Raw genomic sequence first — 13,900 nt, forward strand, 5'->3', positions numbered from 1 at the left:
GGCATCTAATGCCATCCATGAGTGATTCAAATTCAATCATTCAGTAAATACTATGGATTTTTCTTGTACATCATGACCAGCAATTATTGTAAGTGTCAAGTTGGCTTAACCCTTCCCACATGTAAAAACATGTTCATATATACTTAAATATATATTCCACAAGTGGACAAACCTTTTGAGCTGAAAGCACATTTAGAATTTTAAGGACACAAGTTAGAATAGCTGCCATGTGGGAGACGTGCCTACTCATAAAATACTTTGCTTTGCAGCATGCCAGACAGATTTGCTTGTTGACAGCAGCCTTCCTGCCACTAATCTTGTATGAACAATTCCTTATACAATTGTGTCTACATGCTTGCTCACCAGGTCTGAGTGTGCCTTGGCATACACTAATATGTGAGGGTTATGAAGTTCAAAAGAACAATGACCAGTATTCATATAGTGGAAAAATTGGAGTTTGGTAGATTTTTCTTCAGTTTTATTGCCCACATCTGAGTCAGCCAGAGTAGCCTGGCAATTAGATAGACCTCTATCTGGGTTGGAGAGAGAAATTACCCTTTCAGATTTGCTATGCTATTAGGTGACAAAAACATTTTGCAAAAGAAAGTCTGCAGAATATCACTATAGTACCTGTTGCTTTTCAATAGAATTCTTGTTCATAATCCAGGAACTAGAATAATGCAAGTTTCAATGTAGCATCATCAACTTGCTGATGGTCTAACTTATTTTTCCTTCTTCTATGGTCCATCATATCAAAAAAAGTGTTATGTATTCCTACAAAAATCAAAGTTATTGGACTATCCTTGCCATCCGCCAGAATGTTAAACAACTCACCATGCGTAGTATAAACCCTCTTTCTAGCTGTGGGGACTTCACAGAAGTTAGCTTCCAAGGAACTAGGCAAATAGTTCCAAACCCTCGAATTCAAAATTTACTTCCTAGTTCACCATCAATTCTGAAAAGACATTACAATCAGCAAGCATGAGGAAAATGAAATAGATTGTACCTATTCTTTTGTTTTCGTTGTTTATGAATTTATTTAAAAGACTTCCACCTGCATCAAAAAGAGTCACTATGAGATTTAAAACTCAACTCAAACACAGTGCAAAAAGTGAGCTATCATAAATCTTTAAACTACCAAAGATAATAGATTGGAGAGGGAAAGCTATTGAGATGAATGTTGGTGGTAAAAATTTTCCAGATCTGTTGAAGTGACATTCCTATTCCTTTATAGATCCCAAACTAAAGCCATTCCATAGGCATAGCATCATCTCTGACAGAAATTTGCCCTGTCTACATTCATTACCCTTGAAAGAGAACATGGTCTCCACCATTTAGAAACTGAATGATACTGCCACACATAGTGTGATGCTACCTTTAGTAAAGAATAAGATGGCTTTCCTGTTTTCAATGGGGTTGCTGACAGGGGAAAAATCTGCCTTTTTAAATTTGGCTTAATTGTATCTTTTACTTATTTCCTTCTCAAATGCTGGAATTTATCCTTCAGAGTTAAATCCCCTCATACTTTTCTAAACCCACAATTTGTTTGAGAGAAATATGATTATTTTTTGATCCATATCTCATTTATTGTGGGGATATTTGAGTACTGCCTTACCATTATTTGGAAATAAATTAAAATTGAGCTTTGTTAGTCAAGCATCCTGTTGTTAGTTACAAGAAAGTTATTTCTGAATTTCATTTTACTGTTGGAATTTTGTGGAACATATCCTGGCTGACCATTAATATAAACAATTTTATGAGGTGGGTTTTATATTTAGTTATTGGTTCTAAAATGGTTTTATTGTTACTAAAGTTTCTGACCATCTGAAATTCCATCAATGGACAGAAAACTTGCAAACTGGGAAAGACATCATGGTTGTTAAGTGAATCATTACCACATAGTCATTAAAGGAATATAGCTTTCCCCATTGACTTTGCTTGTCAGAAGCTAGCTGAGAAGGTCACAAATGGCCACCTTCACATAACATCACGTGACCCTAAGGTTCTGCTATCATATTTTAAATACATGCCAGATCCAAACACCCACATTCTGATCACGTGGGGATGCTGTGATGTTCATAAGAATGAGGAGAGGTTGTAAACCCCCTTTTAATGTCTTGGTGGAGCAGTGGGCTAATGCCTCCTTAAGTAACACCAGCTGCCTGCACTTAGTGCAGGTTCGAGTCCCACCAGGCTCAAGGTTGACTCAGCCTTCCATCCTTCCGAGGTAGGTAAAATGAGGACCCAGATTGTTGGGGGCAATTAAGCTGACTTTGTAATAATGCCGCTGGGGTGTGTGTGAAAGCCCTAATAAGCAGGCATATACATAGAATGAAGGCTACTGCTAAGCTTGTAAGCCGCCCTGAGTCTTCGGAGAAGGGCGGGATATAAATGGAATTAAAATAAAAAAATAAAAAATAAATGTTGTTGTAACTTTGAATAGTCACTAAATGAACAGTTGTAAGTTGAGGGTTGCCTGTGAAAGAGTGGGCTGGTACCAAAACCTGTTTTATGTCAAATATGAAGTAACATGTACATTATTGCTCAAAGAAGGTGCTTAGTTGCCTGGTTGTTTTTTTTTTCCAGAAAACATGTAGACAACATTATATTTCCCTCTTTTACCAAATCAAATAAATTTGAAGAAGAAGAAAAGAAAAAAAGAAAAGGGGAAAGGGGAAGGGAAGGGAAGGGGACGGGAGGGAGTGGATAGAAGAGAAAAGAAAGAAAAGAAAAGAAAAGGAAAGAAGAAAAAAAGGAAAGGAAAGGAAAGGAAAGGAAAGGAAAGGAAAGGAAAGGAAAGGAAAGGAAAGGAAAGGAAAGGAAAGGAAAGGAAAGGAAAGGAAAGGAAAGGAGCTAGTGTTGGCTCCACAAAAAGAAAGTGAAATATGCTTTCATCAGGCACCAGTTCTGGAATACATATATTTTCATTCTTTCAAGCCATCATGGGGAAGAAAGGTTTTTTTTTAAATACTTAGAAGAATACCCCAAAGTCCCTTTAAGGGAAATAAAAACTCTTCCTTTTGCACTTCACTTTTTGCAGTATCACCACCTTCTCTTCTTTCTTCACTTTTATCCAAGAACTGTGGTAACAGTAAGAGTTCAGTCATATTAAATTTCTCTGTTGCTTTATTTAGCTTTCTAAGGGCTCCACATTTAAAACTTATCAAACCAACAATCAACTATCCTCTCCTACTTTCTTCTCAGTTACAGCACATTTACGCCAGGTATGTAGTAGATCTGGCCAAACTCTGCTGTGTTTTTTAAAATAGGCAGAGATGAATTTGGACATCGGTTTTGTGAATGAGTTGGCCTGTCACTGAGTAGAGAAATAATCTTTATAAACAAAGAAGCTACATATTCCATTCTTTCTATTTTCAAGGATGCCCCCTTTTAAAGTGTTGCCTTCAAAGCTAATGGTAGACATTGTCAGTCCAGACAGTTTATGTGTAATTAAACACAGTAAAGAGTTAATACTGTACAATCAATTGTAGACACCACTGGCAGAACATCTTTCAGCCAATTAATAAATTAAGGAAAAAAGAAAAGGAGAGATGGGGATTTTTTTGGCCACTTATTATTTGTTAAATTTATAGTGGCTTTTAGATTTAGATTTAGATTTATTGAGATTTTTATACCGCCCTTTTCCCAAAGGGACTCAGGGCGGTTCACAGGGCATAAATATAAACACCAATACAAACATTAAAAAATAATTAAATTAATGCCCAAGTTAAAACCAGAATAATAAAACAAACCAATAAAAAACCCAAGTACCCCCCGTCAGGCCAGACCCGCTAGTTCAAATAAATGGGTCTTCAACCCGCGACGGAAGGATCGGAGGTCTGATGCCATCCGGAGCTCGACCGGCAGTTGGTTCCATAACGCCGGAGCACCCACAGAGAAGGCCCTCCCCCTGGGGGCCACCAGTCGACATTCCTTGACAGGAGGCACCCTGAGGAGGCCCTCTCTGTGGGCGCGCACAGGGCGGAGGGGAGTCGACGCCGGCAGCAGGTGGTCCTCGAGGTATCGCGGGTTTCTCTAACATGTCAAAGTGGCCAGCTTATTATTTATTTATATCCTGGCTTTATTATTTTTTACAAATAACTCAAAGGCAGCGAACATAGCCAACATACTTTCCTCCTAGTATCCCCACAACAGCAACTTTACAAAGTAGGCTGGGTGGCTAAAGTGGTCTTTTGCTTTCTAGCTTGGTGCCTTAACCACTAGACCAAACTGATTTTTCATCCAATCCCTCTGAAATATTTTCTAAGATAGCTTGGGGAGAGAGAGGGAGATAGATAGAGGGAGAGGGAGAGGCAGAGGGGGAGGGAGAGGTCTAAATTCACCCTATAGAAGCCAGTAGCGTAACGTGGGTTGTCAGCACCCGGGGCAAGGCAAGTAATTTGCACCCCCTAACCCAGCGTTTCCCAACCTTAGGAACTTGAAGATGCGTGGACTTCAACTCCCAGAATTCCCCAGCCAGCATAGCTGGCTGGGGAATTCTGGGAGTTGAAGTCCACGCATCTTCAAGTTCCTAAGGTTGCGAAACGCTGCCCTAACCCATGGATTTTAGCACTCGAGTCTCTTCCACTAGATTAGTTAAAGAAACCCTTACCCCCTAAGCACATGTATTGTTTGTTATGAAAATACTGATGTAATTAAAGTAAAATGCATCTAATGTGCCCCCCCAGATGTTGCGCCCGGTGCGACCGGCCCCCCCTGCACCCCCCACGCTACGCCTGTCAGAATCCATTTATATCATATTCATAAATGGAATGTTTCAAACATTATCCCATGGATTCTGTCATCTCCCGAAGAGAAGAGGATAGATGTGTATTGAACTGGCAATAGGCATTTCAAAGGAAAGGAGAAGCCTTTTGAACTGGGGAAACAAAAGGGGGGGCTAGCATCTGGTTTTTGTCAGCAATAAACAAAAGGGTCCTAACTTCCTCTTTCCCACGAGATGGATGATACGAGAGGAAGGATGGGGGGGACTGACCAAATGGGGATTAAGGGGGGTTAAACCGGGAACTCTTTAAAAGGGTTTACATCGTGGAAATATTAAGCCCTGTCTCATTTCCTACAACCGAGCATGTCATAGTAAAGATTTCTTTTGGACTAAAACCCTGACTCCAAGAGTTTTTGTCTTCCTAAGACGTGGTTCGGGGTGGGTCCTGACATTAGACAGGGCTTGCAACGAAAATCAACCCGGGAAGAAGAACCTTACCGGGGGATTTTGCAAATAAATATGATGTCTGACGATGAAGCAAGAAGGGAAGAAAGCCCCACGGAGAAGGAGCCTTCCCCCCAGCCGAACTCCCAGAAACATTGGGAAGCTGAGGCATCATATTCCTCCTGGGAAGAAACGGCGGAGCACGAACAAAAACCCAGGTGGTCGATGGGCGTTGGAAGGAAAAGTGAGTGGAAAAAGGCTTCGAGAGAAGTGACCCTGAGACGGAGCGACCACCAACCGGAATGGAAACAAGAGATGGAGAACTCCCTGCACGCCAGTGAGGAAGAGCGGATTCTGGAAAAAGCTATTGACTTGATGAAAACAACCCTGAGCTCACTAAGGGAGGAGAGAGCTGGAAACCACAACACCTGGGGTCGCAACTGGAGGGGTAACGGAAGGGACCCAACACCTGAAACCCCAGGGCCGTCCAATGGAACAGGAGCCGCTGACTCAGCGGTACCCACCCCCCCCAGACCCACAGATGGGGATCGAGATGAGGAGCGATACACTCCGCGGCGCAGACAACGATCCAGCCAAAGATTCCCACCCCTGGAAGCAAAATTCAAGGGGGAGCCATCACGACTGGGATTTTTCCTAACCCAAGTCCTCAGCTACATGGAAGAGTACGGACGGGACATCCCCAGTGACAAAACACGCATCCGAATTGTGCAATCTGCCCTGGACGGGACGGCCGCAGACTGGGTGGTGAACCTGCATGACTCCAACGCCCCAGAACTCAACGACTTCAACCGATTCATGTCATCCTTGAGGCGACGATTTGAGGACCCTTTGGCTGACCGGAAGGCCCGGGAGAGAATCAAGACGGTGAGGCAGGGCAGGAGAACAGTGGCCGAATATACCCAAGAATTCCGAGCCATCGCCAGCAAGCTGAACTGGCCAGAAGACATCCTCCTCAGCCATTTCAAAGACGGTCTAAACTACGACCTGTATGACGCTTGCCTGCCTCGGGGAGACCCCTACCATCTCGATGACTGGTATGTCCTGGCAGAGGAAGTGGAAATAGACCTATTGAAAAGACAACGCAGAGGAAAACCATGGGGCCGCCCGCCACTCGAGCAAACACGTGAGGGGGAAAACCCACCGGCCACGGCTAAAAAATCAAAGGGATGTTTTAATTGCGGGAGAGAGGGCCACCGTGCTGCAGAATGTCGTTCGAAAGCCCCTCCACGCAAAACAGAGGCACCATCTTCCAAAAAGCTGGGGAAGTCTCAAGGCAACCCAAAAGAATCTTCCATGAAGGGGACAGAGGCTGTAGAGTCCACAATTTCTGCCAAAACCTGGGATTGGACTCCGGCCTACACTGCAGGGGCGGTGGACACCTCGGAAGACAGCTCAGAGGGAGAACCTTTGGTAAGTGGACCTCTTCCACCCATACTTAAGACAGTAACTATATTAGCTTCCTCTGCACCAAAAGCCAATGAAATAAAAGCTTTGATAGACTCTGGCTGCATCCGCTGCCTCATCAGCCCAACACTGGTGGAGGAACTGAGCATCCCAGTGAGGAGGCTAAAACAACCAATCTCCTTCAGTCAATTAGACGGGTCTATAGCAGGGGGGGGACCAGCTACCCTAGCCACTCTACCACTCCACATGTCCCTGGGGTCCCATGAGGAAGACATAACATTTATAGTGGCCCCAGGCATGGCATGCCCAATGATTTTAGGACTGGAATGGCTGAAGAAATGGAACCCCGGGATAAACTGGAGGACTGCAGAACTCAACTTCCCAAAAGGGGAACAGGAAAACGTAAAACCCCCAAACACCCCCCCAACCCAGAGGGAGGAAAAAGCAGCAGTGGGGGAAGAGAAGGGGCTAACAGAGATACCGGAGGAATACAGGGACCTGGCTGAGGTTTTCAGTGAGGAAAGAGCAGATGAGCTCCCCCCCCACCGCCCCACAGACTGCACCATAGAATTCAAACCTGGGGCAAAACTCCCAAAACCCAGGATGTATGCCATGAGCCCAAGGGAAATGGCAGAAATGGAAAGATTCATAAAGAAAAACTTAGAAAGAGGATTTATTGAGCCCGCCAAACCCAAAGTAGCCGCCCCGGTTCTGTTCAGGGAGAAGAAGGATGGTTCCTTTCGTTTGGTTGTAGATTACCGGAACCTAAATACAATTAGTGAATGTAATCTATACCCCCTTCCCCTAATGAAGGATATGCTATCCCACCTATCGAAAGGAAAGATTTTTACCAAACTAGACCTGAGGGAAGCATACTACCGTATTAGGATTAAGGAAGGAGACGAATGGAAAACTGCATTCAACTGCCCAATGGGGTGCTATCAATTCAAAGTATTGCCATTTGGACTGCAAGGGGCCCCCGCAGTCTTTATGCAATTAATTAATGACGTACTGAGAGAGCACCTATATAAGGGGGTCCTGGTTTACCTCGATGACATCCTTATCTTCACAGAAACCAAAGAGGAACATATCAGACTAGTCAGAGCAGTCCTGAAGAAATTGCGAGCTGCCCATTTATATGCTAAATTATCGAAGTGTGAATTTCATAAGGAAAAAATCGACTACCTGGGATATCGCATATCCCCAGAGGGCATCGAAATGGACCCAGAGAAGGTCAGGGCAGTACTAGAGTGGGCACCCCCCCGCACACGGAAGCAATTGCAAAGTTTCCTGGGGTTTGCAAATTTCTACCGCCAATTCATCCCTGCATTTGGCCAAATAGCCATGCCCCTCACAAATTTGCTGAAAACGAAGGGGGGGTCAACCGTGAAACCCAGCCAGCCTCTGAAATGGTCAATGGAATGTCAAGCAGCATTTGAGAGGCTAAAGAGACTCTTTTCTGCGGAACCTGTACTTAAACACCCAGATCCCAACAAACCTTTTGTAATACAGGCAGATGCGAGCGACGTAGCAGTCGGAGCCGTATTACTACAAGAAAATGATGAGGGGGCATTGCAACCTTGCGCATATACATCCAGGAAACTTACAGAAACTGAACAACGATGGCCAATATGGGAGAAGGAAGCATTCTCATTAAGGTGGTCATTATTAACTTGGCGTCAATTTTTGGAAGGAAATAAAATACCTTTCCAAGTCTGGACTGACCACAAAAATTTAGAAGCACTAAAAACGCCCAGGAAGCTCACTCCTAAGCAAGCCCGCTGGTCCCAACACTTTCACCGATTCAATTTCACTCTCAAACACTTACCGGGGGGAAAGAACTTCCTGGCAGATGCATTATCCCGCATGCCCCAATATAACAGCACAAGAGTTACTGACTTTAAACCACTTGTACCGGAACAACAACTGGCAGCACCAGTCACCACCAGGGCACAAGAAAAAATGAAACCAAAGGTAGATAGCCAAACTGGAATAGAATTCAGGAAATCTTTGGAAAGTGATGAATGGTTCCAGAAAAATAAACATGTGTGCACAATTAAAGATGGACTGCCGTGGGTGGGGGAGAAGCTATATATACCTGCCACACAGAGAATCAATTTCATGCAACTGTGCCATGATACAAAATCAGCAGGACACTTTGGCTTTGTAAAAACCTTACACTTAACTAAAAGGCAATTTTGGTGGCCATCTATGAAAAAGGACATAGAAAGCTATGTGGGTAGCTGTCAAATTTGCGCAATGGCCAAGAGGTTACAAGGGAAATCGCCAGGACTGTTACAACCAGTGGCGAATCCCTCAGCCCCATGGAAAGAAATAGCCATGGATTTTATTGTGGAACTACCAGAAAGCAACGGAAACACCGTTATCTGGACTGTTACTGATCTGTTCTCTAAGCAAGTCCATTTCATACCTTGCCCAAAAATTCCTACTGCAAAAACATTAGCAAAACTTTTTGTACAACATATTTACAGATTGCATGGAGCACCACTACGCATCATATCTGACAGAGGGGTGCAATTTACCTCAGCATTCTGGAAGGAATTTTTATCTCTGTTAGGAACCACCCAAGGACTGACATCTAGTCATCACCCTCAGGGTAATGGGCAAGCAGAAAAGGCTAACTCTGTACTTGAACAATATTTAAGATGTTATGTACATTTTCAGCAGAACAATTGGACAGACCTGCTGCCTTTCGCAGAAGTGGCATATAACAACGCAGTTCACTCCAGCACAGGTTACACTCCTTTTCAAGTAGCCACAGGCCAGAGCTTCAACCCCATACCTGATCTAACTCCAAAAGAACCGGTAATTCCAGAACTAAAGGAATGGATTGCTCAGTTACAATACACCTGGCCTATTGTCAGAAAAGCATTAACAGAGGCTAGATTAGCACACAAGACACAGGCAGACAAGAAAAGATCTGATCCCACACCGTTCAAGGTGGGAGAGATGGTATATCTGTCTACAAAATACCTTAAGTCTCTCCAACCCTGTAAAAAACTAGGACCAAAATACATTGGACCTTTTCCAATTAAAAGAATCATAAACCCAGTAACAGTTGAATTAGAACTACCTAAAAATCTTAGACGAATACACCCAATCTTTCACTGCAGTCTAATAAAGAGAGAACAACAATCTCCCCTACGAACAAAAATTCCACCACCACCACCTCCCATCATGGTGGAAGGAGAACAACATTTCGAGGTGAAGGAAATTCTGGATTCCAGGAGACATCATGGAACAACTCAATATCTAGTGGCTTGGAAACACCTCCCCTCCTCAGAAAATGAATGGGTCAGCAAACACCACGTTAAAGCACCAAAGCTGCTTAAGAGATTTCATACAGAATATCCAAACAAACCGAGTTAACATTTACACATGTTATTTTTTCTTCTCTTTTCTTTTCTCCCCCTACAGATGGACACATCTTTCTTCTAAGGAGAGCGGACTGTCAGAATCCATTTATATCATATTCATAAATGGAATGTTTCAAACATTATCCCATGGATTCTGTCATCTCCCGAAGAGAAGAGGATAGATGTGTATTGAACCGGCAATAGGCATTTCAAAGGAAAGGAGAAGCCTTTTGAACTGGGGAAACAAAAGGGGGGGCTAGCATCTGGTTTTTGTCAGCAATAAACAAAAGGGTCCTAACTTCCTCTTTCCCACGAGATGGATGATACGAGAGGAAGGATGGGGGGGACTGACCAAATGGGGATTAAGGGGGGTTAAACCGGGAACTCTTTAAAAGGGTTTACATCGTGGAAATATTAAGCCCTGTCTCATTTCCTACAACCGAGCATGTCATAGTAAAGATTTCTTTTGGACTAAAACCCTGACTCCAAGAGTTTTTGTCTTCCTAAGACGTGGTTCGGGGTGGGTCCTGACAACGCCACTGATAGAAGCAATTTCCCAGTACAGTATCAAAACCACTGTACCATACATTCAGTGTTCACCCATATCAATATTGGAAATAGAATGATCAGCAGCAGGAATTCAAGGATGCAACTCTTGAGATGATTGTTTTATTACCAATATCAGAAAACTCTTTAGAAAGAAGAAAAACAGTTGAATTGTTTCAATCTTTGTTCTTTGTTCGATTGTTTTTCTTTTCCTTTCTCTCTCTCTCTCTCCTAAATCCAGAAATAGTGCTGAGTGTTCTCACCATTGCTTTTTCCTTGTTAACTGTGGCTATGTATAAACTATCCTAGTTATAAATTAGCCTTTTTGTGGGGGTAGCAATCTACCTGGAAAACAAGCTGTGCTTTAAAAGTACATCTCTCAACCAAATCTGTTCCCAGGATCAAGATAGTGCTAGATCATCTGACAGCCTTGAGTAAATTTACTCCAACACCATTGTGGTCATCTCATGGGCTGGCATTGAGCTCACATTCCCAAGTGTAATATTTACTTTCCCGTTTATACATCTCTGTGGCAACAGAGTCTGTGGAAGGAGTACTATATTCTACTGAATATAGATCTAAAATATTAAACTATGCCAGAAATAAATGTCTAGACAAAAAAGTCCATCTCAGTCACTGGCTTCTCCCAAATGTAAAAGTGGCTCTTGCCAGCTTAAAGTCTTTCTTTTAAGATTTCTCTTTTTCTTTTAATGCCACTGCACTCTCCAAAAGTAATGGCATCTGTGAAAACACCTTCCAGCTCCTTCAGGAGTCCATCAACATAAAATAATAATAGCCATTTCTCTAGTAACATGGTATAAAATATCACATCACATATAGCACTTAAGACATCGTTGTATTATTTTGATACAGCATGCCAAATAAAGCTTGGTTTTGCCAATGTCATTTTTATTACATCAATTTCCATAACCAATTAATTTCCTTCTTATGCAAAAGTCACCAAAATAGCTTGCCAACAACCAGCAATCTGCTTAATGTGTCCACCAGCTTTTAACATTCTAAGCAATTAACCAATAACTATGGTTAACAAAATATCATAGATTAATCAGGGAGTAGACATATTCTGGGAAAAGTGGATTCCCCTTTCCCTAAATTTTCTTTAAAAAGATACATTTCTGTGAAGTAGTCTCAAAAAAGAATAATTTGTAGAAATTGTATGTGTGGTGGAACTTTAAGATTGCTATAAAGGTAAAGGTAAAGGTTCCCCCGCACATGCGTGCTAGTCGTTTCTGACTCTAGGGGGCGGTGCTCATCTCCGTTTCAAAGCCGAAGAGCCAGCGCTTGTCCGAGGACGTCTCCGTGGTCATGTGGCCGGCATGACTAGACGCCAAGGGCGCACGGAACACTGTTACCTTCCCACCGTAGTGGTCCCTATTTTTCTACTTGCATTTTTTACGTGCTTTCGAACTGCTAGGTTGGCAGAAGCTGGGACAAGTAACAGGCGCTCACTCTGCTATGCGGCACTCGGGATTTGACCCGCCAAACTGCCGACCATCTGATCGACAAGCTCAGCGTCCTAACCCACTGAGCCACCACGTCCCTTTAAGATTGCTATGGTAGTTAGTAAATATTCTGCACAAGAAAAGGCTTAGAAACATTACAAGAATGCCAAATTTAGCCACCGTGTAGCAAGCCATTAGATAAAGGACACGTTAAATCACCTTTCTCATGATTCAAGTGCCCAGTGAAGATATCTACCAGACACCATAAATGGACTTGCTGATGCAATCTGACATAGTTTGGAATTTATTTGTGCATCACATAAAATAATCCATTATGTGGAAACTTTAAAATCACTGTGTAAAATAAAAATAAAAATTTATTTTGTATCATTAACATTGTCTGTGGAAAACTTCTAATTGTTAGTACAAAAAAAAATAACCTTTTCATGTACCTCTGTCCCTCTCTTGTTAAACAAGTCAGCTTAAACTGCATTCATATTGCATGGTTACACCAATCTAAAATTGTGTCAAGCGTGAAAATGTTTTTAATTCTGAAGAGCATGTTACAGGAATGTAATATTTCTGGCCAGGCATTAATGTTTAAGACTGGGTAAGTGGAATTATTTGTGATGATTTGTAATAAACAGATATAAAGTCACCATCCAGATATTCCAATGAAGTTCCATAATTATTGCCATTTGCTACTTTCTCAAATTTGTAACTTTAATACAGCCAGAAAGCAGAGCTAGATATTTAGTACAGATTGGACTCAATTTACAACAGTTCATTTAGTGACATTCGAGCTTACAATAGCACTGAAAAAAGTGACTTATGACAATTTTTCACACTTATGACCGTTGCAACATCCCCATAATCACATGATCAAAATTCAGATGTTTGGCAACTGACTCCTGTTTATGATAATCGCAGTGTCCTGGGATCATGTGATCACATTTTGTGACCTTCTGACAAGCAAAGTCAATGGGGAAGCCAGATTTATTTAACAACTGTGTTACTAACTTAACAACTGCAGTGATTCACTTAACAACTGTGGCAAGAATGGTAGTAAAATGGACGAAAATTCACTTAACAACTGTCTCACTTAGCAATATAAATTTTGGGCTCAATTGTGGCTGTAAGTTGAGAACTACTGGTGGTTTCTAGTCAAATGAACGACTGGGACACTTTAAAAATTGTAGCACAGTTTAGACAAATTACAATACATTCCTATTTTAAGTATGTCTAAAATTTGTTCAGTGCTTGTTTGTGTTCATCCCATTAAACAATTTCTTAGATATAAATTGGGAAAAACTGGAGAAATATGCTTTTCTGAATGGCTATGTTGCTGCCTTGTTCTTTAGGAGTTAGGACATAGGAGTTGCAATCTTGAAGTGTAACAATGCAAGAACTGAAGAGAGAGTAAGAAAAAAGATACTTGGTTGATAAAGGACACATTTTTATTTTTGAGAGTTTTGATTTTAGTTAAAGCAACAGCCTCTCATTCAACGTTTGAAACCCAAGTTAATCAGAACTTTAATTTCCAAAATTAGTTATATACTGTAAATATTTCTCTCTTTTTTAAAAAATTGACAACTAGTAACTTTTGAGCAATATATCTACTAGTTCTTTGTGCTGTCTGCATAGAAATGCCATTTAAATTACAACATAACACAATCCTATAAAAGATTAATTGTTTTGTACATTACCAATTAATTAATAAATTAATGATATACCATTTTCCCTGAAAGTAAAATATTTTTCACCTTTGGATTTGGGAGGAGGAGGAGGAGGAGGAGGAGGAGGAGGAGGAGGAGGAGGAGGAGGAGGAGGATTGGAAAAAAAAGCCTTATGCAAGAAGAGTAGTTACAAATAGCTGTTTCTTTTTTTAAAAGAAAGAAAGAAAGAAAGAAAGAAAGAAA

This window comes from Vipera ursinii (genome assembly GCF_947247035.1).
Source record: "Vipera ursinii genome assembly, chromosome: 5".
Lineage (NCBI taxonomy): Eukaryota > Metazoa > Chordata > Lepidosauria > Squamata > Viperidae > Vipera > Vipera ursinii.